The sequence below is a fragment of the Sus scrofa genome, chromosome 9, assembly GCF_054392235.1.
Source record: "Sus scrofa isolate SSC_HxYL_T2T_F1_AM1 chromosome 9, Sscrofa_HxYL_maternal_Yorkshire_Landrace_v2.0, whole genome shotgun sequence".
In the NCBI taxonomy this organism is placed as follows: domain Eukaryota; kingdom Metazoa; phylum Chordata; class Mammalia; order Artiodactyla; family Suidae; genus Sus; species Sus scrofa.
This window is the reverse complement of record NC_139391.1, coordinates 89,400,460-89,427,825: the sequence shown is the minus strand read 5'-3', so window position 1 is coordinate 89,427,825 and position 27,366 is coordinate 89,400,460. Positions and strand designations below refer to the sequence as shown.

Sequence of the window (27,366 nt, the reverse complement as noted above, 5' to 3'; positions counted from 1 at the left end):
AATCCGAATCCGACTAGGAACCATGAGGTTGCGGGTTCCATCCCTGGCCTTGCTCAGTGGGTTAAGGATCCGGCATTGCCGTGAGCTGTGGTGTAGGTTGTGGACACGACTCGGATCCTGCATTGCTGTGGCTCTGGTGTAGGCCAGTAGCTACGGCTCCAATTAAACCCCTAGCCTGGGAATCTCAATAAGCAGCGAAAGCGTCCCTAGAAAAGGCAAAAAGACACACAAAAAAAAGAAAAAAAGAGTATAATACTTTTTCCAACATTAAAAAAATTAATACATGCTAGATTAAGAAATGAAAATAAAAACTGAAAACTGTGGCCTTCAGCCTAGAAAAATACCCACTTTGCGACTTTCAAATATGTGGGCCCCTTAGGTCACTTCGGCACTGTTTAATTTCAGGCATCATACTTGGGTCTCCATATACAGAAAGACAATATGAGCCATAGATAAGGTGATGTTGGCCATGCTTGGATAGAGGTTTGATTTCTTAGTTATTTCACTTCTGACATCCATAAAATCAGTTCTCACTCTTGCAGGACTGGTCTTAGGGAGATACTGATTTTCTAAAGATGAAGAAAAGTTTATTCCCTTTAATCAGATGAGTATAAGATAAAATACAAAAAAAACTAACAACATGCTTTTGAAAGATTATATAGGAGAGATAAAATAGATTGTATAACAAACTAAAGAGTTTATAATGAAATATTTTGTTTAGTTTTGAGTTAATTCAGTGAATAAATAGCATTTATCTCTTCTGGTTTTTGAAAGTTACAAAACATTCTTCTTAAAAATGTACTTTTATTATAATTAAATTTTTATGACTTAATTTTTATGACTACGTTTTTGTTTATTTTTCATTCATCTATAGTGTCTGCAATACATAGTCAGTTATATTTTTGAGTTACTAAATGTAATTAGAAAAAAATTATTTAATACTTGTTTTAAACTTAGTGACCATGTAATATTATAAATAATTTTTAAGCTATTACTCTATGATATTTGAGGGTTAGCTGGTGTAAATAATACAGTCATAACAGTAACTTTATCTGTTGCCTTTGATTTTACTTAAATTTACAATCATATTTTTATGTGCATACCAGATGATTGGACAAAGAAATATAAAAAGGAATAATTATTTGGTATTGATGACTTGGACTATGATTTGATGATTTTTATAGTGCTACAATGAGGCTTCTACTTAGAACATTGTTTTCAGTTACAGAACATAATGAGCAATCTCTTTATGTACTAATACAGCTAGATTTCCAAATAAATCAAGTTATATAACTGGACATAGCATATGCTAATATTTATACTTAAAAAAAGAAAGCAATTTTATGTTTCATATGTTCACATATACCTTAAATGTCCCTAAAAGTACACACTGGTAAACAATTCTTTTCCCAGGGGAGAGATATTTGGGATGGCTAGGAGATGCATTAGAATGAAATGTTAACATTCATTTACTCATTCTAATGGGTTTTTTTTTTTTTCTTCATTTTTTTTTTATTACTCAAATGAATTTATCACATCTGTAGTTGCATAATGGTCATAACAATCCTATTTCACAGGATTTCCATCCCACAGCTCAAGCACTTCCCCCCACCCCCCAAACTGTCTCCTCCGGAGACCATAAGTTTTTCATTATCTGTGAGTCAGCATCTGTTCTGCAAAGAAGTTCCGTCTGTCCTTTTTTCAGATTCCACATGTCAGTGAAAGCATTTGATGTTGGTGTCTCATTGTATGGCTGACTTCACTTAGCATGATAATTTCTAGGTCCATCCATGTTGCTAAAAATGCCGGTATTTCGTTCTTTTTAATGGCTGAGTGATACTCCATTGTGTATATGTACCACCTCTTCTGGATCCACTCCTCTGTCGATGGACATTTAGGTTGTTTCCATGTCTTGGCTATTGTAAATAGTGCTTCAATGAACATTGGAGTACATATGTCTTTTCGAGTCACGGTTTTCTCTGGATAGATGCCCAGGAGTGGGATTGCTAGATCAAATGATAGTTCTATTTTTAGTTTTCTGAGGAATCTCCATACTGCTTTCCACAGTGGTTGCGCCAATTTACAATCCCACCAACAGTGTACTAGAGTTCCTTTTTCTCCACACCCTCTCTGGCACTTATTGTTTGTAGACTTTTGGATGATGGCCATTCTGGGTGGTACCTCTTCGTTGTTTTGATTTGCATTTCTCTAATAATGAGTGATGCTGAGCATCTTTTCATGTGTTTCTTGGCCATCTGTATGTCTTCTTTGGAGAACTGTCTGTTTAGATTTTCTGCCCATTTTTGGATGGGGTTGTTTGTTTTTTTTGGTATGGAGCTGCAGAAGGTATTTATAAATTTTGGAGATTAATCCCTTGTCAGTCAATTCACTTGCAAAGATTTTCTCCCATTCTGTGGGTTGTCTTTTTGTGTTGTTTAGGGTTTCCTTTGCTGTACAGAAACTTTGAAGTTTGAGTAGGTCCCATTTGTTTATTTTTGTTTTTATTGTCAATACTCTAGGAGGTGGATCTGAGAAGATGTTGCTGTCGTTTATGTCAGAGAGTGTTTGGGCTATGTTTTCCTCTAAGAGTTTTATAGTGTCTGGTCTTATATCTAGGTCTTTAATCCATTTGGAGTTTATTTTTGTGTATGGTGTTAGGGAGTGTTCTCATTTCATTCTTTTCCATGTGGCTGTCCAGTTTTCCCAGCACCACTTATTGAATGAGCTGTCCTTTCTCCATTGTGTAGTCTTGCTTCCTTTGTCATAGATTAGTTGGCTGTAAGTGCATGGGTTGAATTCTGGGCTTTCTATCCTGTTCCACTGATCTATATGTCTGTCTTTGTGCCAGTACCATGCCGTTTTGATGATTGTTGCTTTGTAGTATAGTCTGAAGTCCAGGAGCCTGATTCCTCCAGCTCCATTTTTCTTTTTCAGGATGTCTTTGGCTATTGTGGGTCTTTTGTACTTCCAAACAAACTTTAAAATATTTTGTTTGAGTTCTGTGAAAAATGTCCTTGGTAATTTGATAGGGATTGCATTGAATCTGTAGATTGCCTTAGGTAGTATAGTCATTTTGAAAATATTTACTCTTCCAATGCACGAGCATGGTATATCTTTCCATCTATTTGTGTCATCTTTGATTTCTTTCATCAGTGTCTTACAGTTTTCAGAGTACAGGTCTTTTGTTTCTTCAGGTAGATTTACTCCTAGGTATTTTATTCTTTTGGATGCGATACTAATGGGTGTTAAGAGCTATCTCTTTGTGGTAATATTTCTCTAATAACTAATTATGTTGAGTAGTATTACCTATATTCATTGGACATTAATACATTTGCCTTAATTAACTATATATTCAAACTCTTATTTTTTAAGTTGTTTGCCTAATTAGTTTGTTGGAATCCTTTATAGATTATAGATATAAATCAATGTCAGACCTATGTGTTTTAAATATATTCCCTAAGCTTGAAGCTTGCCTTTTCATTTTCTTTCTGATGACTTTTTATGAAAAGAAATATTGGATTTTGAAGATTAACTTATTGTTTTTAAAATTTATGGTTATTTTATTTGTATTTTCTGTAAGAAATATTTGACTATCACAAGCTTCCTAAGAATTTATCCTAGAATTTATTTTGGAAATTTGAGTTTTAATTTTACCTTTCAGTCTCTAATACTGGAATAAACTTTTATGAATGGTACTTGATATGGGCAAAATTCATTATTTCTGTGCACAAATCCACTTCCTCTAGTACCATTTATTATGGAGACTTTATCTATTGGATTATCTGGGTCCTTTGAAAAGATATCAATTGTATATGGTTGGATCTAATTTTACACTTCTCTTTCATTGATTTATTTGTTTCCTCTTAAATAAATCCTTCACTTTATTGATTACTATGGCTTTATAGGAAGAATTGTTTGTACAAATTGAAAATAATTTGTTTTAAAATTTTCAAGGGCTAGGAGTTCCCGTTGTGGCACAGTGGTTAACGAATCCGACTAGGAACCATGAGTTTGTGTGTTCGGTCCCTGCCCTTGCTCAGTGGGTTAAAGATCAGGCGTTGCCATGAGCTGTGGTGTAGGTTGCAGACGTGGCTCGGATCCCGCGTTGCTGTGGCTCCGGCTTCGATCCCCTAGCCTGGGAACCTACATATGCCGTGGGAACGGCCCAAAGAAATAGCAAAAAAAGACAAAAAAAAAAAAACTTTTCAAGGGCTTTTCCCATGCAAAATTCTGTGGTCTTTGAATAAAAGTTTTATTTCTTTCTTTTCTATGTGTATTTTTCTTGATTATTTGTTAGAGTTCATAAATAGTATATTTTAAACCAAATTTTTGGAAAATAAAATCTGGCCATTATTTCCTTAAATATTATATCTATATCTTTCTCTATCTCCTCTCTTGGAGATAACATGTTTATTAGACTACTTGATATTGAGTCACAGATCAGTAATGCTTTGTAATTTTTAAAATTTCACCTTTTTTTCTTATTTATCTTGGATAATTTCTATTAATTTGTCTTTAGGTTCATTTACCCTTTCGCTTTTCTCATCATTCTGATTTTAAGCCCATTCACTGGGTTTCCTCACATCAAATATGCTTTACATTTTAGAATTTTTTTGTTTGCTTTGTGCTGAATGTATTACTCATTTTGGATATCTTTTCCTTTAAGTCTTAATTATAATAATTATGTTTAAATTCTGGTTTGCTAATTGCAATATCCGAGTCAGTGCACTTCATTTGGCTGCTTTTTTAAAAATACGGATCACATTTTTAAAAGATTATTTGTATTTTTAGTTAATCATGATTAGCCAATCTTTATGGCACATTTGTTGTGGGGACTTTAGACTGTTATCTTCCTCTGACCATTTATTTATTTTATTCAAGGAAAGAGCAAAGTAATCATTTAACCATCTTGTTTTTCTGGAGGCTTTGGTTTACACTTTGATGGATATTTATCTTTTAGTATTGCTTTTAGTCCTGGGACATATTCCTTATCCTTGGTAGTCTTTAATCTTAGGGCGAGGTCTATCTTTTTTTTTTTTTTTTTTTTTTTTTTTTTTTTTTTAGTGAAGTGCATTAGGTGTTTATAAAACCCCTTTAACTTGATAGGATATGAATTCTAAATTTTCTCTTGTCTGTACTAGGCAGCAGTTGAAAATTCTTTCAGCAATTTGCTAGCTTTTACCCAGCTAACTTTTCAGCAATTTCTTTAGTGTCTTGTCCTGTGTAGAGTAATTTAAGAGTCAGCCAAGATTGTTAATTCAAGAGTCTGGTTTAAGGAAGATTTGTGTGCAGAATTTAGTTTCTCCCCCTGTGGTGCCTTTGTTCCTTAGATTTCCCCTTTCAGTTTATAATTACTCTTGCATTCTCAAAATTTGATCTCTGACTCCTAATCTAATGTGACCAGCATTTTCTCCTAGAGCACTTCCACTCCCAGCTTCTTGCCTCTCTTCTTACCATCAGCACATGTGTTAGTGTACCCCATTCTAGTAGAATCCTACTGTGGTGACTATATCTACTGAGAATAAACATTGCCATCCGTGATCTAGTTGACAACCTATGAAGAAAACAAACTCTCATTAGCAACAGTATAAACTCATGCAATTGTGCCAATAAGATCTTTTCTCTGTGGATATATTTATGATAGACATATGTAGTAAGGTAGAAATTAGAGTATAGGAACTGCAAAATGTAATGTGCAATGTTAGAAAGCATGAGAAATATGTAGTCGTATTATGATGTAATATAGCCTAATGAGACAGTAGAAGCCAGAAGTTTGAAGAAGCTAGGACATATAGAAAAGATAGGAAAATGTTAGTCTATAGCAGCAAAAATAATAAAGTAGTAGCAGTGTGAGCAGTGAATTAGGACATAAAAGTTCTTTTATTTTGGCCACGCCCTCAGCATGTGGAATTACGGGTAGGATTTGAACCCACATAGTTAGTTGCAAAGAAACACATTTAATTTATCTCAAGTTTCTGTAGCTATTATTTTGTCCTTTGTGTAGGTGTGAAATGTATTGGAATAATTAAGCTAGTCAACAAATATTTTTCATTAACAAATTCATATTTGTTTTGCACAAGGAAAAGTGACAACTAAGAAGATATTCTTGAATATTTCTCATACCATAATTATTTACATTTAAATATGAGTATTATAAACACATTTACTTCATGTGCTTTTTTTGAAATGTGATAAGTTAAAAGTAAGAAATACTATTTGCATAATGTAAACTATGTTTTTTTGGGGGGGCCTCAGATTAAATTGCTTAAATTCAAATCCTAATTTCATTTATTACCATCATTACAGATTTTGACAGTCTACTTTACTTACCTATACCTCAGTTTCCTCATATGTAAAATAAGGCTAGTAATAGCACATAGCATTGTTGTGAGGCTTATAAAATGTAGTTCGTGTTAAAATCTGTTGATTAGAATAGTTGGCACATAAAAAGTACTAAAAAAATGTTTTCAGTACTATTGTTGTTGTTTCTGTTTCTGTACTCTAAATACCTATTTCATTGTATGTCACTTACTAATCATGCCTAGCCATCTTTATGATTAATGGTGTATGTTTTATGACATAATCTGAATGCAATACATATTTTGTTTAGTATGAATTACTAATAAAAACAAATGCAGTTGGATTTTAGACTTGAGTAATTAATAAGTGCACAATTTACTTTAGGGAAAATAATTCATTCTTAAATATGAGAGATTGGGGAGTTCCCGTCATGGTGCAGTGGAAACGAATCCGAGTAGGAACCATGAGGTTTTGGGTTCGATCCCTGTTCTTGCTCAGTGGGTTAAGGATCCAGCATTCCCATGAGCTGTGGTGTAGGTCGCAGACGTGGCTCGGATCTGGCATTGCTGTGGTTCTGGCGTAGGCCGGCAGCAACACCTGTGATTAGACCCCTAGCCCTCCATATACTGTGTGTTTGGCCCTAAAAAGACAAAAGACAAAAAAAAAAAAAAATAGAGTTTTGGATTGTGGTCATGAAGTACACTGTCATATTTTTCACAATATTTTTTTTTGTGATTTGGAAAATAATCATTGTACAACATTCTTAAATTTGCTAAATTCAACACATCTTTTTAAATATTTCAATTATTATATCCCACAGACATTCACTGAGTGCTTACTGCATTCCTAGCCTTGCATGTAAAAACAAAAACCAAAAATGAGTCAAAGACTAGAATAATGAGATATAGTATTCTGGAAGAAAGGTTACACGCTGAGCTTGGAAGATATAAAAAATGACTGAAGCAGAGAGTTTCTATTGTGGCTCAGTGGCAGTGAACCCGACTAGTATCCATGAGGACACTGGTTTGATCCTTGGCCTTGCTCAGTGGGTTAAGGATCCAGCATTGCTATGTGCCGCGATGTTGGTTACAGATGCAGCTTGGATCTGACATTGCTGTGGCATAGGCCGGCAGCTACAGCTCTGATTCAATCCCTAGCACAGGCACTTCCATATGCCACAGGTATGTCCATGAAATGGGGGAAAAAAAAAAAAAAAGACTGAAATTGAGGAAAATAAACAGTTGGTCATACCCAGCCATTAAGTCTCATTTACTGATAATTGTCATTGACTGAGATATCCTAAGGAAAATATGATGAGATGACATATCTGTTTGTTTATATACTTTTTTCATTTTGTATATCAGATATTTATCCAGCACTCATTATTTTCAGCATTCTATTAAATTATTGGATTTATTTTAAAATTAAATTTATTTTATTAAATTAAGTTGTATAAAGTATTAAGTGTTAAGCATTTAAAAAGATTATCTCATTAAATATTTGTAACAATTCTTTGAAATAGGCAATGCCATTTTCTCCAATTAAATATACTGAATTCCTTACTCTAGGTCACGCAATTAGTAAATGTCAAAGCTTGGCTTTATACCAAGTAGTCAGAATCCAGATTCCTTGCTCTCATTCACTACATGCTACAGCTTCCCTATAGAAGGGCCTTTTCTGATCTTAATGTTATAATAAAATAGCCACCATGTTTTAAATATAGATTTAATATATATATAAGTATATAAAACAGCCATTCAGTATGTGTGAAGCAAAATTTTTTCATTTCATTCCCATAAAATAATTTGAGTCACTAAAGGCCAATTAAAATTTTATAAGTTGTAAAGAATGAATACACGTTCAAATAATTTCAGTTAACAGGATTTTATTTTAAGGGGACATATAGAAGTACATGCATCAGGAAACCATACCAGAGGTTTATTAGACAATTTTAGAAAATGGAACTTTTATTTATTTTTTAAGACAGTGCAAATAGCTTTTATTTTTATTTATTTTTGCTTTTTAGGGCTGCACACATGGCATATGGTTGTTCCCAGGCTAGGGGGTGGAATTGGAACTCTAGATGTCAACCTTTACCTCAGCTCACGGCAACGCTGGATCTCCAACCCACTGAGCGAGGCCAGGGATCAAACCCACATCCTCATTTCTGCTGCACCACAACCGGAGTTCCAAAGACTGGAGTTTTTATATCCACCAACTCTGTAAGCAAACACCATTCCTCTTAAGCTAAGAATATTGAGATTCTATGGTTTATATAAGGTAACATAGCTGGCTCAGAGTTAATTTTTAGCCATTATTTACCTAGCAGACTTTTGCTTCAAACAGTGAAAAGGCTATTGGTTACTCAAGACGGGATTTAGTTGCAATCTTGCCTGTACCAAACTGCTGTGTCTTTGGGCACATCTTCTTGTCCCTCTTAAAATTTAATCTATTCCAAGAAGTTACTCCTGCTGAAAATTCTTTGGTGATGTTCAGTTTCTTGTTAAGTCTAAATTTCTTGCATTTCATGTTTCTTACAAACTGCCTTCAAAATAAATCTCCTGATATATATATATATCCCATTACTTTCCATTCCGTCCAGTTCAGTCAACCTAGACCATTTCCATTTCCCAAATATATCTAATGTATGATCATTGCAGTACCTCTCCTTTTTATATATGTGTGTGTTTACTCATTTCTCTCCTATACATTTTTATACAACTATGATGATCATTGTATTTTTTAAATTTTTTTATAATGATTTTTATTTTTTTCATTATAGCTGATTTACATTGTTCTGTCAATATTCTGCTGCACAGTAAGGTGACCCAGTCACACATACAGGTATGCATTCTTTTTCCTCACATTATCATGATCCATCACAAGTGACCAGACATAGTTCCCAAGTGCTATATAGCAGGATCCCATTGTGATGATCATTTTAGAACCCAAACAATAATATCAGGGGATTCCCAACATGAAACAAGTACCAACATCAGAAAATTTTAAATCATTCTCTATTGCCTCTAAGATAGAATCAAATACCTTAAATACGTATGTAAAATTCAGTGACTTGAGAATATGACTCTACTTACCTCTGCAGTCTCATGCCATTAGTCAGCTGGTCCAGCTAAACCAGACCAAACACATTTTTCCCCCCTCTGTATTTGCATGGGCTATCTCTGTGATGTCTTTTTTCTCCATGATGCAACTCAATTACCACTTCCTCTGGAATGTTGTTTTTTTTCACCTCTTACTTAAAGTTGAGTGTACTTTCCTTGACACTACTACTGTGCTTCTATCTATTTCCACATTGGCAATTAATGATTAAGAGCATAGACTCTGTCAGGGGGCATAAATGTGATGTATTAGTTCCTGCACAGAGGAAGCATCTGATTAATCATGGTGAAGTTTAATTCTTACACTACTCCATTGTAGTTACTGCTTAACTCCCATTCTCTTGTTATTCTGTGGGGTCCTTGATAGCAGAAAATATTCCTTATCTATTATGTGAACATGTTCATATATTATATAAATATATACATATAAACTTAAAACAAGATTATTTAAATAAACAATTAACTATAACTTATTATTAATATTTATTGCTACCAAATACTAGTAAATATATGTGTGTACGTATTTGTGTTTATATCTAGAATATACTTATGCCATAATCTCCCTATAGAATGTAAATTCTTCAGGATTATGATTACATACCTTTAGAATTTTTAAGGAATTTGGGGAGAAAAGTAAGTTATACTTCAAAATGTATGCTTTCAAAAAAACTTATTATAACAAAAATAGGAGTTCCCGTCGTGGCTCAGTGGTTAGCGAATCTGACTAGGAGCCACGAGGTTGCAGGTTTGATCCCTGGCCTTGCTCAGTGGGTTAAGGATCCAGCGTTGCCATGAGCTTTGGTGTAGGTCGCAGACACGGCCTGGATCCCATGTTGCTGTGGCTCTGGTGTAGGCCAGTGGCTACAGCTCCGATTAGACCCCTAGCCTGGGAACCTCCATGTGCCTCAGGTGCAGCCCTAGAAAAGACTAAATAAATAAATAAATAAATAATTAAATTAAATTTTAACATAAAAAATAACAAAAAAAATTTCATACATTTTTGGTATACAGTGCTTATTCCAATAGTTACTAATATAACAAAACTTTTATTCCTGAAATAAGCTGAGACATTTCTCAGGATTTTTGCTCTTCTTTTTCCCTTACTCCATTTTACTTCTTCCTGAATTCTGGTTCTTATTCTCTTTTCTTCTCTCAGTAGTATTCCTTCTTAGAATTTAATTTATGTCACCATTTTAAGTTGTCTCTAAGTTATTGGATACTTTGTGGATAGCTCTAATGTGGATTTTCTTATGGATTAAAGATTGATTTTTTCCAATGTTTGACTTAACATTCATAGGAGTATTTGATACCACTTTGAGTCAATGTGTCTAAAATATATTTCATTATAGCTCCTCCCACATCAAATCAGCTGTTCTTTGCTTCTACTGCTACTTAAAGACAGTGTCAGAATCAAATCTTGGTGTTACCTTTGACTCCTTGATCTTTTGTATAGCTTATCTTTAAGACCTATAAATTTTCTCTCTAGGAGTAATCTTTTGTTCTCTTACACAGTTACCTTTTAAGATAATTCACCTCTACCCTTCTTCTTCATGTATAAATCAGTAATATTTTTCCATATGTATTAGATATATAAACCTCTTTGAAGTTCATAAATTCAAAAAATATTTCTTAAGCACATACTCCAGGTCAAAGAGTGATTCCAGTTTTCTGTCCTGAGTTGGCACCCCTTGCTACTAACATTTGGGGAATCATGACAGCCTCCTTTAAGAAACTGTTAGATTCTGGTGATGCTTTCCTCCCCAAAAATAAAAACTTGACAAAATTTCAAAAATTGTATTGAGCTTCCTGAAGATTGTCAATAGACTGTTCAAAAGGCCATAGATCACCATTTAGAAATGTTTCTTATGAAAGGGCTGGAATTAGAGGCCTTCAGACACAAGAAACATGGTAGGGATCTATAACCAGAATTGAGAAAGACATTTCAGGAACAAGGGAATAGTAAAACATAATGACTAAGATTATAGGTTTTATAATCAAAGAGAAGTCTATCCTCTGTTAGAGGTGTATATACCTTCTTCACTAGTGTGTTCCCAGAATCTGAAAGGGTACCTCCCTAATAAATGCTTTGTCAAGACATATTTGTTGAATGAATGGGTATAGATATTGGGTGGAGTTATTGAAACTGTCTGTCTCATTTCCTCATCAGTTAAGTGAAAGTAATCATAACTACTCCATAGGAGTGTTATTAGGATTAATGAACCAACATGTGTTAAGTGTATAGCCTGGAAGACACACTTTCAACAAATGGTATTATGAAAAAGCAAACAATATCTGCATAATGGAACTGGTACGTAGAAATAGAGCTAATGAAACAAATATAACAGTTGTGGATCGCCCACATGCACAGAGTCATGGTCCCATTCTAGAAACCACAGAATCACAATCTCTGGAGAGTGAGCCTAGGAAACTGCATTTTGAACAAGCATGACAAGAGATTTCATTGAGCATTTTGTGATAAAGTTTAAGTACAATGAATATAGGAGCTGACAGTAAGCTTTTTGAAGACAAGGACTATGTTTTATTCCTCTTTGTTTTCCCATTGTCTTGAACTGTATGGCTATCAACAAGCATCTTTTTAACGAATGAATGATCATGTTAACCAGATTCTTTATAATACTTGTACATATTGAAGAGAAGCAGAAGGAGAGACAAGAAGCAAGTACTGAAAGCAAAGATTTGGATAGGATAGAATGTTCTGTGGAATGAATTGCATTCCTCCCAATTTCATAAGTTGAAACCTCAATCCCCAGTGGGGTGGTATTTGGAGACTGAGATTTTAGGAGGTAATCTGGTCTTGAAGGTGGAGCCCTCATGATGGGCTAAGTACTCTTATAAGAAGAAACACAGAAAATAATATACAGCAAGAAGGTGTCTTTCACAAGATGCTGAATTTGCTGACAGCTTGATCTTGAACTTCCTAGCTTCCATCACTGTGAGAAACAAATATTTGTTGTTTAAGCCACTCAATCTGTTGTATTTATAGCATCCCAAACTGACTAAGACAGGATGTACAGATAAAAAATAAATCTTAGGTGTTCTTGTCGTGGCACAGTGGTTAACGAATCTGACTAGGAACCATGAGCCATGAGGTTGCAGGTTCGATCCCTGCCCTTGTTCAGTGGGTTAACGATCTGGCGTTGCCGTGAGCTGTGGTGTGGGTCGCAAACGTGGCTCAGATCCCACATTGCTGTGGCTCTGGCGTAGGCCAGTGGTTACAGCTCCGATTAGAGCGGGAGTGGCTCAAGAAAAGGCAAAAAGACAATAAATAAATAAATAAATAAATCAATCTTAAAAAATTCTGAGACACAAGGGGAGGAGATTTACTTTAGCTTATCCTTAGAAGGACAGTGTGCAGACAGAAACAGGGCAGATGAATTTACAACAAACAGATCTGTGCAGCTTCTAAACGATTGAGAAATCATTCTATAATGTTTGATTTTAAGCAATTAATATTCACAAATATTTTTAAAAGGTGAAAATTTATAATGAGTGACAGGATAACTGACCTATGAAGATTGTTGGCGTTAAAGTGCAGATTTATATCTCTTTTTCTTTTTTCCATGAGAAGATCTAATGCTTGGAGAGTGCCAGGTATATGGATAGTAATCACTGACGTTGTTGACTAATGAATGTGAAATCTACACTGAAATTGGAAATCTGATCATAAAGGCAGTCACAATGTACTGAGTTTTGGAATGGGTCAAATATTTGGAGTGTGAATGAAAACTACTTAACTTCTCAGTTTATTAGTTAACTTATTTTAACATAATGTTACTGCTACTGCTAATGATGTAGTTCCTTTTCTCAATGAATGCCCAAATTAGTAAATGTTAAAATGGTGTTACATAAGAATGAAATTTTATATAATCATGCTCATGAGTTTTTCCTATTTTCCTTATATCGATTTTATGATGTTGTCTAAAAAATGTCATTTAGAATCTACCTCCCTTTGAAGGAACACATTCGGCAGCTATTTGCATTCATTTTTCCAAGGAGTAGTTAAAATTTAAGCTGAGATGAATTGAAATAATATGCCAACATGCCCAACTCTTGTCCTGTTGTTTGAGGAATAATACAATCATAAGTGACAAGAATCAGCCTTCAAGATAATTTATTATAAACAGTCCTTTAAAACTGTTATTTATTGTATAAACATAGCCTAGTCTCATTCTTCTTAAAACTAAGCTGTTAACTCTTTAATCCTATGGTATGGATTCATCAAAAATTTACTCCCTATGAAGCTCTTTATGATCCCAACAGTCCTGATTCCTCCAGATTGTTTTATTTCCAAACTATAAATATTGTTTTTTCACTCCTTAGTGTGGAAATTCAGCTACCTTCATATTACATGCTTACTGAAGTAGAAAACTGCCTAATCAGATAGGAAAACATTTGGCTGTGAATAAATCAGCATTTGTTGAGGATTTCAAAGTGTGAAAGTAGGCAGACAAGCACAGATCCTAAGAGCTCTGCTTTCTCTTTCTTCCCTGTAGAGAAATCAGAGGCTAATATGGCCTCCACTACCATCTGTCTAAATACTTGAGTGTGTTGTCTTGAATTAACACAGCAGATCTAGTGGGGAGGGGTGTAATTAAGATTTATTTTTACATTTCATCACCAGATGCTCTACAATATAAATTTATCTGTAAATGTTCAGATGGTTAAGTTTTTAATTAGGAAGGCAATGGTTCCTTAAAGGTCAACTAATACAGAACAATAAGTAAATTTATTTTAATATATTGACATAGTGTTTATGAAGTATATCCATTTTCTAAAATTTTAAATGAGAAATTGCTATAGATTTTCTTGAGAGTGAAAAGCATATTTCTATATATATTCAAACAATAAAATCTAACATTGTCATTCATTCTACCTTTAAGTTAATTGTTAAATTACCTGCTATTATAATTTCCATTGTTCTACTCTGGGATTTTTCAAAAGATCTTAACACAGTACTTTGCATAAAATATGTGCTCAGTAAATACCTGTTGCCACATAGGTCATTTTATTTTCCATCTAATCCGATGAAGTTTATGAATGAGAAAGAATTCTCTAAAGCATTCTCTAGGTACAAACAATGGGACTATTTGCAAAACTTCACTATAGAAAAGTAAATAAAAGCATTTAACTTTACTAAAGGTAATTTTCAGCTTGAGACTTGGAAAAGGAACTTGATTTGCTCCTTATTAAATAATTATTGTGTTAATTATACATTCAAACTGATTAAAAGCTCAAATACATGTACTGTGCATTGTATTTGAAAAGAAACAAAGAATGATTTTCTCATCCTTCACCAAAAACAGATTTATTTTAAAAAGTTAACTTTTTTGTAAAGCCTTTTTTTTCCTAAAATAGATTCACCTTCCCACTGAAGAATCCATTACAATGAAAATAAGTTTCCTATGAGATATACCTGGCTATCACATTGTTTCTCATTACTTCTAAAACCTAGTAAAGTTAATAGAATTTCAAAAAACATTTACAGAACAAATGGAATCACTGACAAGAGACTTCTTGCTCTGATTATTATGCAAGTAGCTTTTAATGAAAAACTTTGGAAAGGATTTATAAGTACAGGTTTTAATTATCTGAAACGGATTATTTCCAATGCTAATAGAAAACCCTTATTAGTAGTTTAGTACCTAAAATTGCCATTAATTGGCTTTTGAGTTTATATTTAATATGTAATAGTATATTTAATAGGGATAATATATGTATATACATTAATATTTTTGTCCCTCAAGTTTTTTTCTGTAAATGGAACTAAAATACTAGACTGCATTAGTGAAAGGGCATAGAAATATTTATAATCACTTCCTTTTCAGAAAGATATGCATGAGCCTGTAGTTAACTGTAAAGATCTTACCAAATAAATGTTTCTCCAAATTTTATATACATTTTATACAAATTTTATACATGGATAGATAGATGAGAGAAAAGAAACAAGTGAAAATAGAGGAAGGAAAGAAAAGAAGAAGGAAGAAAGAGGGAAGGAGTGAGGAAGGAAGGAAAGCAAGCAAGCAAAGAAAGAGAGGAAGGACAATAAATTGTATAGGAAAAAGCTAAATAATCATAGTATAACTGTTAGTACATTTAATTTTAGTTTAGGATTGCATTGAATCTTGCCACTAATTTACCTGAAAAGTTTTTCCATTTTCAGACTGTACCTCAAGCATATCTTTCTCAGTTAAATATAACATGACAATGATTTTTATATCAGGTGATAAATGTATTAGGAGCTGGCTTAGCATTTCCTTTAAATACTGATGCAGTGAAACCCAGAGGCATGCAGTGGTATAGGTCCCTCTGGAACACCCATCATGCACAAAGCTGTAAGGAGAAGTCTTGATTAGTTAGAGTCAATGTCGTCACTCTAACCTATGCTCATCTGAATGCAGGCATTTTTCTACCAAGGAGATTTCATTTCACTTCACCCCCAACCCAGTCATTCCTCAGCATTTATCATATTGTTAGCACATTCATTTTTATAATGAGAGTTCTGTAAAACATATGCCTTTTAGGACATGTTTTCTGTATTATTATTTTTTCTTCTCAGACAGGAAGCATGGATATTTGTGAGCATCTCTTATTTGGAAAGATCTTTACAAATAACTACAAACTCATGCCTTCTTCCAGAAAAGTAAATGATTATAAATATTCCTTTGGCCTTTAAACAATAAATTTCAGTATTTTAGTGACAGTTTTCAGGTAGAGAAACTGAAGCGTAGAAATACAATATGATATTATATATTATTCTAAAATTGGAAAAAGAATTGAGATTTTAAAATTAGATTTAGAAAGTCTCTTCTCTAACCGCATAGTCAGAGTGAGGTGAAAAGAGGCAGTTTTCCAAACTGTACAGACAGACAAAACATATTTGTCTTGAATTAATTATTTTTGTTGAAAGCAAATCTTATCATCCAACTTGACCTCCCTTATTTATTTCTGTACTTAATTGAACTATAAAATCTAACCAGTGTTTCTTAATCAAAAGAATCAGTGAAACCAATTAAGAAATGCATGGAATGGAGTAAGTTACTTTTATAATAAATAATTTCAGTTAACTATTTAGCTTATTTTGAGGCTTTTAGAATTCAAATATAAGTGATTTTTCAATTTCAGCTGGAAAGATCTATTGAAGTTTTTTTTTTCATGTAATGCAAGGTGGTGAGAAAACTGAGGACTATATCATGAAGATATGATTGTAATCTGTTTACAGTAGATATTTAAATATTTGATTTGCCAAATGTACTTAGTTTATTAACTTCCAAAGTAAAAAATATTTCAAGCTGCTAACCTAAATACTACAGAAATTTCATTACTCTTTTAGCCCTCCAATTTATTTGGCTCCCTCAACGTGTAACTGGAAGGCTGATGGGGCAGGGGAAGGTCATGAGGACTCTCAAAAGAAATTTCAAAATCACTTGATGACAAAATCACTTGTATTTTCCATTTCTGATTCTTTTTATTGAAACTGAAGCCCACACAAACTTGTACTAAGAGAGCATGAAGATAATTTAAGAAATTCTCCTGCCGATTAGCCTCTATGATTTTCTGAGTTTTCTGTAAGCCCCTTTATTTTTAGCTATTTTTCTTAATTTTTCAATTCACTAGATTAAGATTGTGTCTGGACTTACTTTCCTTGCTTTAAACTCTAAGGACACTCCAAATACATATTTTGTCTCTAGCCTTGGCAGTGACTCCAATGCACTCCATTCACCAATGCACCTCTTCTTCCAACTTCCCAGTTAGAAGACAGTATACAGTGCTGCGCCTGTGAATTACAGAAGACTAGAGCACAGCAAGACATCATACCCATGATGCAGAGCTTCTTATCCTTGGACGTTTTGGATTAGATAACTCTTGTTTGAGAGGAACTGTCTTGTGCAATGTAGGGTGTTTAGCAACATTAAACCCCAGTACTCACTAGAAACCAGGAGCACTTCCCCTAGTTGTGACAACCAAAAGTATCTCCAGACACTGCCCCATGTCTCCTGGTACCACAGGCATCTCCATTTAAAAACCACTGTTATAAATGTGGAAGTGTGGAAGGCAGTGAGGTGGATATATCTCAATATAATCTTGCTGGGCAATCACTATGTGCAAGGCTATGCTGTGTGTGCTGTGAAAAACTTAAAGAAGGGTGAGGCATAGTTTCTCTCTTCACAGAACCTCTAACATAGTGTAGGAAATGAATACAAATAATTAGAACGTAGAACAGTCTGACATAAATGTAGTTATATCCTGATATGTATTCAGTGAAAGGAAAATGAAATTCCCTTCGAAAAAATCAAGAAGAGTGCTCAGAAATTTTAGGTAGGCCTTGAAGGTCAGGATGGGGTATGAGGGTCTTAAAGGAAAAAACAAAGAACATTGAAATCAATCTTGAGGAAGAATGTGAACAATTGTGAATTCCAAATGTTTTGGACTTTATTTAGTACATTTTGATGATCCTTTCATTTGAGTTCATTTTATTTTTGGTAAGAGGAAATGGCATAATTAAATGACAGAATCTTATGGTTCCTGCACTCCCATGCACAACATTTACCTCTTCCCTGCCAAACCTACCTTAAATTGTAGAAAGAGAAATAAGGAGTCTGTGACCAGTACAGCACATCCAGTCCAGAGCACTTCTGCTGAATAAAATGTTAATCAATAGAATAAGTGGATATTATAATTATAAAATTATTACTTTTTATTTATTCATGTATAAGAATTTATTAAGCAAGAAAAAATGGCTTAAGGAATAATCTTTCTGTAAATAATGGTTTCAAGAAGGAAACAAAAAAAGGTTAAAATGTACTATCTTTGAAGTTTGGGTGAGAAATTATCACCCAAAAGCTTTAATAATATAGAACCTTAAGACAATTATTTAAAGAAGGGCAAAGGAAATAATCTAAAGCTCTCTCTTTAGGACATTGATTCTTAACCTCTGGGGACTTATGGATCCCTTTGATTATACTATGAAAGTGGTAGTTTCCCCCAAGAAGAATACTCATAGGCACATATTCAAAAAATTTGATATGACATTTCAAAGTGTTCTTGACCTTCTGAAGCCCATCAGTGGCCTTTCTGAGCATCTATGGTCCTCAGATTATAAAATCCTGGCAGAAAACTATACCCTTACAAGACATGGAGCACTGCTTCAGAGACCTAAAATGCTCTGGAAGTGTATGAAATACCACGAGTGGTAATTTAGAAGCTGAAATTCCTGGGCTCTTTATAAAATATCTGAATTTCATTTAGAAATGTAGTTTTAAAAAAACCTTTAGTTATTATTTTCTTTTAAAGTTCTAAAAAATTAAATTACTTTTATTTGATGGAAAAAAGTGCTATATCTCTTAAAAGCAACATGATAGAAAAATAGATTACTGAGCTGAAACTGAGAAGGCTTTATAGCTTCTTCCAGGATGGTTAAACTTGAATTAGTAATTTAACATCTCTGAGCTTCACTTTTATACTTTTTCATGATAAAGTATTGGTCCATATTATTTTTAGGTCCTCTATATGTTCTAAAATTAAATCATCTAAATCTTAAAAAGAGAGACAAATAATTTCTAAAATTGAGAATACTTGCAGTTATTTCTGCAGTAACATATTTTCATGAAATGATTCAAAACTAGATGTGGTCAAATTGCCAAATGACTGAATTTGCAAAAGTGGATGATAATTAAGTCATTTCACTCAGCCCTTATTAATTATTAATGATTTCTCCATTACTTTGAATCGAAAGAGCCTGCTACAAGAGAGGCTCTGACTGGGCTGTCTGAATGATGAATCATCTTCCACACCGAGGTGGTCTTCCTCAGCTCCAAGGTATGCATAGGCACTACCAGGAAATTTAACTGTGGTTGCTTGTGTTGTACTTGGAATTTTACTAAAAATAATTAAAAGGAACTTTCAATATTGATATCACTGTGCTTTAGCCTTTGAGGAAAAGCGCTCCACATTAAAAAGTAATACTCTCAGCCAAGGCTCCAATCACCTGAATTCACTCAGCATTTGTGTGGCTTTAAATTTGGCTATATACACAACAGGACCAAGGATCAGAAATGCATCTGGGTAGCAGAAGCCAGTTGGTGTAGTCTCCTCCAATCCCTTTTGTTGTCTGTTTTTGTAACATATGTTAGCCACCAAAGAGACAAACAAGGATAAAATGTCTTTCTCCTTTCCCATCTGGTTCTCTGCCAGAGATACAAAGCCTGAACAAAGAATCAAATTTCAGTGTCCTGACTGTTGAGAAACCTCACTTTCTTGTTCTCTATCCATCACCATTCTTCTCAACAAATATTTTTCCACCAAGTGCAAAGTAATCCAGTCCAATAAAATTCAGGGTTATTTCTACTTACTCCTCTCCCAATTCCTGGTCATTAATGCTGAATTTGTGGAATCATAATTTTCACATCTTATTTCATACGACTATAGAATGGTATAAGGGCTTTATATTCACAGTATTTTGAACCCCGAAAATTAAAAATACAACATTCTGTTCTATGAGTCAACCAAGTCTTATGAGTCAACCAAAAATCTGTTGTTTAGAGTTCATGATACATTTCTCATCAAAATAACTTTTATTTTTTTATTTTATTTTTTTTGTTGTTGTTATTGTTGCTATTTCTTGGGCCACTCCCGCGGCATATGGATGTTCCCAGGCTAGGGGTCGAATTGGAGCTGTAGCCACCGGCCTACACACCAGAGCCACAGCAACGCGGGATCCGAGCCGCGTCTGCAACCTACACCACAGCTCACGGCAACGCCAGATCGTTAACCCACTGAGCAAGGGCAGGGATCGAACCCGCAACCTCATGGTTCCTAGTCGGATTCGTTAACCACTGCGCCACTATGGGAACTCCCAAAATAACTTTTAAAATGGTGATAGAACTCTAGAGATTAAAAGGAGATAGACACACAAACAGAAAGAGAAAAAGAAGACTACATCAACATAGAGCAAATATTATTAAACATTCTTTTCATTTTTTGTTCTATAATGCAAACTGAGAATCCTCTAGAAGGTGGGCAGCAGAGTAGAAGGCAAGGACTGTTTCTTTCAGGTGTGTATACAATGGATCTAATGAGGAGATGCTGGTAGCACCTGCCCTAGGAGAGCTGCGGTGTTGTTATATGGCAATACTGCTTCAGCTTCTACTTCAGAAACATTTAAGATCCCATGAGCTATAGACCACATGGCTGCTATGGCTGTCTACTTTTGCAAAGTAATTATAAGTTGGGTGCTTTAATGTCAGAGGTTGCCAAATATGATTAACCGCCCCCCCCATATAAAGCATTACATTTAGAAGTACACTTGGGACTGTGGAGATCTATTAATATTTTCAGCTGGCTAACTGAACATTACTATACATTACTAGAGTAGTAATTTCTTTTATTTAAAATTGTATCTCATCGCTTCTCGGCCTTTTGGCTAAGATCAAGTGTAGTATCTGTTCTTATCAGTTTAAAATTATATCTCAAAATTTTTCATACAGGCAAAGAGTAGAGAGAATAATAGAAGAATGTTCATAGGTCCATCACTTCAATTTAAAAATCATTAAACATCTTATAATCTATAATAAAAAAGAATCTGAAAAAGAATAGGTAGATACGTATAACTGAATTACTTTACTGTATTTCTGAAACTAATACAACACTGAAAATCAAATATACTTCAATTAAAAACTCAATATGATTTACAAGGCTGTCCACTCTCACCACTTTTATTCAAAATAATTTTGCAAGTCCTAGCCATGGTAATCAGAGAATAAAAGGAAATAAAAGAAATCCAAATTGTAACAAATAAAACTATCAGTGTTTATAGACAGGATACTATACATAGTCCTAAAGATACTACTAGAAAACTCAAAGAGCTCATCAGTGAATTTGGCAAAGTTGCAGGATATGAAATTAATACACAGAAATCTCTCACATTACTGTATACTCACAAAAAAAGATCAGATTAAGGACTCAATTCCATTTACCATTGCATCAAAGAGGATGAAATACCTAGGAATAAACTATCTAAAGAGTCAAAAGACCTGTGCTGAAAACTGTGAAGGAAATTGAAGATGACACAAACAAATGGAAAAATATACCATGCTCTTGGATTGGAAGAATCAACATTGTCAAAATGGCTATACTACTCAAGAAAATCTAGAGATTTAGCACAATCCTGATCAAACTACCAATGGCATTTTTCACAGAAGTAGAACAAAAAAATTTAAAATTTGTGTGGGAACACAAAATACTCCAATTAACCAAAACAATTTTGAGAACAAAAAATGGTGCTGGAGGAATCAGGCTTCCTGACCTTGGACTATATTGCAAAGCTACAGTATTCAAAACAGTATGGTACTGGCACAAAACTGAAAGAATAGATCAATGGAATGAGATAGGAAGTGCAGAAATTGGTCTACTCAAAGAATAAGGAAGGGGAGAGAGGATTAAGATGGTGGAATAAAAGGACTGGAGCTCAACTTCTGTCCTAAAAACACAAAATTCACATCTAAAAGCTGAGCAATCCCCACCCAAATGGACCAGAAACCTTAAAAAAGATACCCTACTCCAGAAGAAAAAGAGGAGGACGCATCAAGTGGTAGGAGAGGCGATTTCACGATATAAACAACCCCATACCTCCCTGGTGGGAAGCTCCACAGACTAAAAACTAACTGGTTCACAGAGAGAGACTCACCTACAGGAGTGAGAGTTCTGAGCCCCACATCAAACCCTCATGTTCAGGGATCTGGCTCTGGGAGAAAGAGCCCCTGGAGCAGCTGGCATTGAAGGCCAGTGGGGCTTGTGCACAGGAGCTCCACAGACTGGGGGAAATGGAGACCCCATTCTTAAAAGATGCACATGGACTTTCATGTGCACTGGATCCCAGGGCAAAGCAAAGTCTCCATAGGAATCTGGGTCAAACCAGACTGCAGTTCTTGGAGGAAATCCTGGGAAAACAGGGGTGAATATGGCTTGTTGTGAGGGAAGGACATTGAAGGCAAAGGTCTTTGGAATATTCAGCAGCTGCCTTTCTCTGGAGGTGGCCATTTTGGGAAAATCTGGCCCCACCCATCAGTCAGTGCTGAGAAGCCCCAGGGCAAACAACAATCCAGGTGGGATCACAGCCCTGCCCCTCAGTAAACAGGCTACCTAAAACCCCTCAGGCACACAGCTGCCTCTAATCCCATCCAGAGACTAAGCCCCACCCAGCAGAGGGATTAGAATCAGCTCCACCTATCAGTGGGCAGGCATCAGCCCCTCCCATCTGGAAGCCTACAGCAAGCCCCCATAACCACTTCAGCCACAGGGGGGCAGAAACCAGAAGTAAGAGAGGCTACAATTCTATTATCTGGAAAAAGGTCACCACACTAAAAGCCTATAAAAATGAAAAGACAGAGAACTATAACTCAGATGAGGGAGAAAGCAAAAAACCCAGAAGATAAGCTAAGCAATAAGGAGATTCTCAGCATCCAGGAAAAAGACCTTAGATTGTTGATGATAAAGATGATGCAAGATTTTGGAAATAAACTGAAGGCAAAGATGGATAACTTACAGGAAACACTGACGAAAGAGATACAAGATATAAAACTTAAACAAGAAGAGATGCAAAATACAATAATGGAAATAAAAAATGCACTAGAAGCAGCTAACAGCAGAATACAGGAGGCAGAAGAATGAATAAGAGAGGTGGAGGACAGATTAGTGGAAATTACAGATGCAGAACAGAAAAGAGAAAAAAGATTGAAAAGAAATGAAGAGAGTCTCAGAGAACTCTGGGACAACGTCAAATGCACCAACATCCGTATTATAGGGGTGCCAGAAGGAGAAGAGAGAGAGAAGGGGACAGAAAAAATATTCCAAGAGATAATAGCCGAAAACTTCCCTTACATGGGAAAGGAACCACTCACTCAAATCCAGGAAGCACAACCAGTACCATATAAAATAAACCAAAGAGGAATACACTGAGACACATATTAAGCAAACTGACCAAAATTAAAGCCAAAGAGACAATCTTGAAAGCAGCTAGGGAAAAGAAACAAATAACATAGAAGGGAACCTGGATAAGGTTATCAGCAGATTTTTCAGCAGAAACTCTGCAGGCCAGAAGGGAGTGACATGATATACTTAACATGATGAAAGGAAAAAAATTTCCAACCAAGATTGCTTTACCCAGCAAAGCTCTCACTCAGATTTGAAGGAGAAATCAAAAGCTTTATAGACAAGCCAAAGCTAAGAGAATTCAACAACACCAAACCAGCCTTACAACAAATACTAAAGGAACTTCTCTGGTCAGAAAAGAAAAGACAGCAACAGGAATCAAAAATTCCACAAATGACAAGGCTCACCAGTAAAGGTATATATATATATAGTAAAGATATAAAATCATCCATGCACAATTATACCACCAAAATCAGAAATCATGAGAAGAGGTAGGTACAAATGCAGGACACTGGAGATGAACTTGCAATTAAGAGAACAACAACTTACAACAATCTCATGTACATATAGACTCTTACATCAAAACTTCAGAATAACTGCAAACCAAAAATCTACAATTGATACAAAAACAAGGAATCTCTGAAGAAGAAATATATCTCATAGTAAGTAAGAGCATAATGCATCACAAAGGGGATCATTTGACATCATTCTTGGAATGCTGAAGTCTTAGAACTGATTCTGATTTACTCTCATTAAAGAATTTATGATAATTATAATTAAATAATGCAACTGTACAATTAAATAATACAGTTCTACAATTGTATTATTAATAACCATTTATCTCCATGGTACAATGTAAAGTCTATAATGTCTTGTTTATCACATCACCTAGAATGGTGTAATGCTTTTATTGAAGAATCAATAAGATGTAACACATTGTGAGGACATATTTATATAGTTACACTGTTTTTTTAACCAATTTATGCATTTTATATTTTACTTATTTTCAGAGGCTGTATTATTTTTGTTATTCTTACCAGTGAAGTTATTCTTTTTATTATGTTATATAAAATATTTAATGATATATAAGGCTTTCTTTATAAATTTTAGTTGCATAATATACACAATTTTAATATAATGCTAATTTTTAAAGAAAAATTGAAATGTAATAGGTAATACTAAATAGTAAAGATGAAAGCCATACAAAATGAGATAAGGTATAGAATAAATTTCCTATTTGTCTCAGCATATTTTCCATTCCACTTCTCCAGAGGGAGTCACTTAATCTGTTTCTTCAGATCCATGATATAATAATCTGTGTGAATGTAATTGTGTTTAAATATATGTATTTTATTTTCTAAAAAAAAAAAAAAGAAAGTGCAGAAATTAACCCATGCACCTATGGTCAAATAATCTACAACAAAGGAGCAAGAATATACAATGGAGGAAAGACAGCTTCTTTAATAAGTGGTACTGGGAAAACAAGACAACTACATGGAAAAGAATAAAATTGGAAAATTCTCTAATACTATACACAAAAATAAACTCAAAATGGATTAAAAACCTATACTATACTATAAACATAGGCAGAACATATGCAGAAACATAGGCATAACTTTTTTTTGACATAAATTGCAGCAATATCTTTTTTGACCCAACTTCTAGACTAATGAAAATAAAAACAAATTAACAGATTGGACCCAATTAAGTTTAAAAGCTTTTGCACAGCAAAGGCAGCATAAACTACAAACTGAAAATACAACCTACAGAATGGGAGACAATCTCTGCAAACAAAGTGACCGACAAGAGATCAATCTCCAAAATATATAAACATCTCATGGAAGTTTATACAAAAAAAAAAAAAAATAGCCCAACTAAAAAATGGTCCAAATATCTAAACAGATATTTCTCCAAAGCAGACAGATGGCCAAAAGACACATGAAAAGTTTCTCAACTTCACTAATAGAGACATCCAAGTCAAAACTACAACGAAGTATCACCTTACTTCAGAATGTGGGGGAATGTAAACTGGCGCGACCACTGTTGAGGACAATATGGAAGTTCCTTAAAAAACTAAATATAAGAGGTGGAGCAAGATGGCGGAGGAGTAAGAGGTCACACACACCTTCTCCCACATGCACATCAAAAAAAAAAAAATACATCTGCATGTAAAATGACTCACACAGAACATCAACTGAATGCTGGCAGAGGAACTTAAACCTCCACAAAGGGCAAGAAACTCTTGACATAACTGGGTAGAGCAAAAGAAAAAAAGAGAGAGAAAAGGAATCAGGATGGGACTAGCATTCCAGAGAGGGAGCTGTGAAGGAGAAAATGAACCTACCTCCTGGGAAGCCACCTGACTGACGAAAGATCGGCTGAGTCAGCGGGACCTCAAAGTCACTGAGAAAAGGGTAGAAGCTGGACTGAGAACAGCAAAGCAGAGTGAGAGGCGCACAGAGCATCTGAGCCACCAGCCTGGACGCACCACAGCCTGATACATTTGGGCAGGGGCTGGGCTCTGAGACTCAAGCTCCAGAGTTCAGTTCTGGGGAGAGAACTGGGGGTGGCATGAGAGGCTAAGAAGCAGTGCACCACAGGCTAAGGAGGGAAACGCCAAGGCAGAGGGAACGTGGGAGATGGTCCGGACCCACAGGAGAGGCAAGGTGCCATTGTTGGGGAGGGGAGAGGAGGAGGGGCAGGTCGCCATAGGAAACTCCCCCAGGTGGAGCATGCACATGCCAGCAGGCTTAGAGGGTGGGGCAGTTCTGCATAGCCTATTGGCAGCTAGAAGCCTCTTGCTCTTTTAAGGGAGATTAGGCACTTCTTGTGCAGGCTACAGGTGGTCAGGCACCTATTGTGTGGGCTAAGGACATAAGGGTGCTAAGTGCAATGTGGTGCCTCTTGCACAATCTACAGGTGGCAGGGATAGACTGCAGCGGTTGTTTCAGAGGCCAGAGGGAGGCATGGCTTGTCACCACTGGGGGCCTGTGAGTGGGCTCCACCAGTGACCTCAGTCACCTCAGGGGTTGGCAGAAAAGAAAAAAAGAGGGCATTGCAACCAAGCACCATATGCTATTGCTCTCACTCCCCTGGAAACACACCCATCCTGCAGCTGCCACTGCCAAATGCTCTGGCAGTGGCACTTGGTTACTGTCCCTTCCCAAGATCCTACAACTAGGAGCAACTGGTGCAGCACCTCCTGCATGAACTAAGTGGGACAGGGTGCTTCTTGCATGGTCTGCAGGCGGCAGAGACAAACCACTGCAGTTTTCCCTGATTCTAGAGGTGGGCATGGCCCACTGCCATTGGAGAAATCTGAGCAAAAATCACTTGCAGCCCCATTCACCTAAAGGGCACCACAGAGGAGGGCATTGTGACCAAACACCACCTGCTGGTGCTATCGCACCCCCAGGAACACACCCGCCCTGCTGTTGCCACTGCCAAACATTCCAGGCAGTACCCACACACCTGATCTCTGTCACTTCCCAGGATCCTGCAACTAGGAGCACCCTTTACAAAATCTCATATGTGGGCTAAGTGAGACGGGTTTTTTCGTGCATGATCTAAAGATGGTAGGGGAAAACCACCACAGTTATCACTGACTCTAAAGATGGTCACAGCCTGCTCCCAATAGGGGTCCCTGAACAGGCACCACCTGCGGTTCTAATCACCTCAGAGGAGGGCATTGCCATCAAACACAAGCTGGTGTTTCTCTCACTCCCCTGGGACTCATGTACCCTGCTGTTGCTACTGCCAAATGCCCTAGTCACCCTGAAGATCTGCCTAGAGCTTATTACCACTTCCCAGGGCCCTACAACTAAGAGTGGCCTATGCCACCTTCCTGTAGATCCTTACTGCTATTGAGAGCCCAATGACCAGGCACCGACTGCTGGCCCTACCCATTGCCTCCTTCCCCCTGAAAACACACTGAGCATCCTGAGAACAACAGCCTGCTCACACCAAAGAAAGAGACAGCAAATATTCAAACTCCCACACA

The 27,366-nt window shown here is 35.7% G+C and overlaps 1 protein-coding gene and 1 pseudogene across 8 annotated transcripts in view; both read left to right on the top strand.

The window, feature by feature from the left end:
* AGMO (alkylglycerol monooxygenase) overlaps positions 1–27,366 on the top strand; it is a 668,498-nt gene that overhangs the window by 135,960 nt on the left and 505,172 nt on the right. The gene's annotated exons all lie outside the window — the stretch shown is intronic.
* On the top strand, positions 20,840–20,971 carry LOC146400026 (U2 spliceosomal RNA; annotated as a pseudogene).